The sequence below is a fragment of the Telopea speciosissima genome, chromosome 2, assembly GCF_018873765.1.
Source record: "Telopea speciosissima isolate NSW1024214 ecotype Mountain lineage chromosome 2, Tspe_v1, whole genome shotgun sequence".
NCBI lineage: Eukaryota > Viridiplantae > Streptophyta > Magnoliopsida > Proteales > Proteaceae > Telopea > Telopea speciosissima.
Window position 1 is genome coordinate 39,859,355 of NC_057917.1, and position 3,512 is coordinate 39,862,866.

Sequence of the window (3,512 nt, forward strand, 5' to 3'; positions counted from 1 at the left end):
GCCCATTTTGGAAGCATCACAATAAACTACGATCCCTCCAGTACCATTTGGAATGGTGAGTACTGGAGCCAAAACCAGTTGCTGCTTCAATTCTTGGAAGCTCTTCTCGTAGTCATCGGACCTGTCAAACCCTGCTCCTGACTGGTTGGATTCTTGATTTAAGGGTAGGAACCCCTGTCCAAGCAACTAGGATCACTGTGGAGCATCTCACCACTCAATGAGATCAATGGGAATACTTTGAACAGGTTTCCCTATATACCTGTCAGAAGATGGATAGCAGACCTATGCAACTGTGTAGCTCACAGGCTGATGCATGACTTGGATCCCAGGTAATCTCTCTCTCCTCCCCAAACAGTGGGACCCACCTATGTGAAAAGTGTGTAAAATCCCCTATGTGGCATGTGGGGACAATACCCTGACTTAGGGTCAAACCCTGTGCAAGCCCCATTGAATTTCAGCTTGCTGGAATTCTCTGGGCAATGGCACTGGGCGATGCAGCAAGGCCCAGAGACATCGCCCAGTGACTGATTTTGAATATTTTAATGGATTTTATTTATGGGGACCACCCATTATGGACATAGGCACCCTTCACTGATAGAGGGAAGTCTGAGGGACCACCTCATGCCCTCAGTTCACTGTGGACCCCCCCAGTGAGCCCAAAATCAGTCAGAATCAATTTTAAAACTGATTTTTAAAAAGAGCCTTCACAGGCAAACATGCCTCAATGAAGGGGGGGTCTATAAATAGGGAGCGTTAGAGCTCATTAGAGCTTTTCTATCTGTTGGAGAATCCGTGGGAGAGAAGAGAGAAAAGAAGAGAGAAAAGAAGAGAGAAAAGGGAGAAGAAGGAGAAGAAGAAGGGCTGCTGCCACCACCCATATAGGCTGGAACCGAGTCTCTCTAAGCTCTGTGCAGGTATAAGAACACCCTCTATGCTTGCTGTTTCTATTTCCCTCTCTCATTTTCTGTGTTTATGCTTCTTGGGCAGCCCAAACTAGCTAGGGTTTGCCTAGTACTGGTCCAGATCTACCATGCAGACCTTGTGCATGGAAGATCTGGAATTTTTATGTAATTTGAGCATTTAGTTATGCTGTTCTTATGGCCAAAACCTGGTTGTGCCCACCTGCACTGCCAGATGGCCCTATTGATTTGTGATTTGGAACCCTGGGTGCAAGCTAGGGCTGCAGAGACCAAACCCTAGGTGATTGCAGCCTTGAACCCTTATTATTCATGCATTTCCAGCCCTGCATGTGGCTGAAACCAACTCCCAAGCCTGGCCAAAACCCTATGGCACTATTCATCTAGACTGCTTGGGCAGCTCTGGCAGCCTGATGATGGATCTGATGGATGATCCAATTGGACCATTGGGTAGGCCATCTCAAGGGCTACCTGATCCCCCAAAGATGCAGAGGATCAAGTATAAGCCTAGCCTGAAAAGCCTAGCTTTGGGAACTCAGCCCAGCATCGATTTGTAGCCTCTGGGCGATGCAGACATCGCCCAGAGCCAACGCCCAGTGAAGGGAAATTGGCTGGATTGATGGACAGACTTGGGGAATCTCACCCTTTGACCCCTGGACACTGTGGGAAGGCTGGAAAATTACCAAAAAAGACCTTCCCCACATTTGTCCTTATATGGAAATGTTTTGGAACCCTAGTGGGCCCCGTAGGTAAAGGAAGCCCTGCTGTGCTTGGTCCTACAGCACATATAAGCTGTGGACAGCACTGTAAACATATTCTGACCTAGGGTCAGGTACAACCATTGAAATGACTATTTTACCCTTTGTGCCACTAACACTGGTTGATGCACCAAGACATGACCTAAGGCCCAGTGTAAGGCCCAGTGATTCCAAGTGTAACCAACTAAACCCCGGGTCAACCCAGTAAGTTTAGGGTAACGCTAGGATTTCCAGTGACAGACTGATAACTTAACATAACAACTTTTGATTTACATTTAGGACTTGATTTCGTGCTCGAGGTCAATGACTAGACAACTGTTGGAATTGAGATTGTGACTGAATACCTAGAGCCAAGTGCAGGTGAGTGAATAATTCTATCATATGTGTATATGTAATTATGATCTGATGCCGGCTAATAAGAATTGAATATAATTGCTGTGTTATTTACTTCTGTTCAGTTACTCAAATCACTGCATAATGACTATCTGTTGATCAACACTGTGAATTCTTCTATGATGATTGTGAATGTTAGATTAGATGTCGTAGTCCGCTTGGAAATGAGGCCCGTGGTTGCCCGTAGTATGGGATGCAATTGACACCACCTGACTCATACGATGCCATATAGACATGGGGCTAGAGTTTCATCACCCGTGCTACGTACCCTTGCCAATAGGGGTTAAGGTGTTGGATGCCTGTGGGGGCGACCATCAGAAAAAGAGAAAAGAGAAAAAGAAATGAAAAGAACACCGGAATGGTGCATGAATGTATAGAACACCGGAATGGTGCATATGGGCTATAAGCCAGAAAAGAAATCGCTTGTCCCATGGGTTAATCACAGAGGGCTGGTCGGGCTAACCTTGGTAAACGAATGCGGGAGCTGACTAGTCCTCTCCGATAACTCAATGGGTGTATCGTGGGAAGGGGTTAGAAGCCCGCACCAGGGATACATGTATTGGGGATTATAGTAGCACAGACCCGACTTAGTTGTATTGCTAGGTGGCTAATAATTAAATTGGACTTGCATATCATGTAGGACCATATGAATTATGAATTGTGATTGCATGTGCATGCATGATTGATGTTATTTGCTCACGAGCTTAGTGGGGCTCACACTCTGTTATGCAATGTTTTCTTAGATGATTTTATAGGTGGATGCCGCTGTGGCATGGCGGGTCATTTCAAGGAGGAGACTTTTGGTTGTTACAATGATATTGGTGTGGACCCCGACGGAGGTCATACCGATCCTGCGCACATTTTTGGTGGTTGTTGATGAAGACCATTGAAGTGTGTTCGTGATAGCTTTTTGACTTGGGGACTCCTTTTGGGTTATTTGGAGTTATCCCCGTTCTGACTTGGTTGTTGTAGTTTTTCTTTCTTTTTCCTTTCTGGGGTTGAGTATGCTCGCTCTGTACATGTTTTTGTATAAAGTACTATATTTATCAGCTTGGTTTCTTTGCTTTCTTTGTGTGTAGGTTGATGGGAAATGTAAAACTTTTATATGTATATATTATCACTATTTCCCCGTATCCCTATGCTTTCTTTTATTATTGAATTGTAGTTTATCTACTGCACTCTGATCTTGCCTATGGTAAAGAGATGGTTGTGGTTCCATGATCGTAAGCACTACTTCTAGATCCGTGGGATTTGGCGGATTGCCGTTATGCAATTCGGGTCACCTACCCAATCCTCCTCGGGGTGATTTGGGGTGTGATAGGACCACTCAAACCTCACTCCCTTCTGGGTCAGTCGAGTCATAGGAGCTGAAATCCTTAAAATGTTCTCAATAAATCTCCTTTAGTAGCCAGCTAAACCGAGGAAGCTGCGAATATCTGCTACA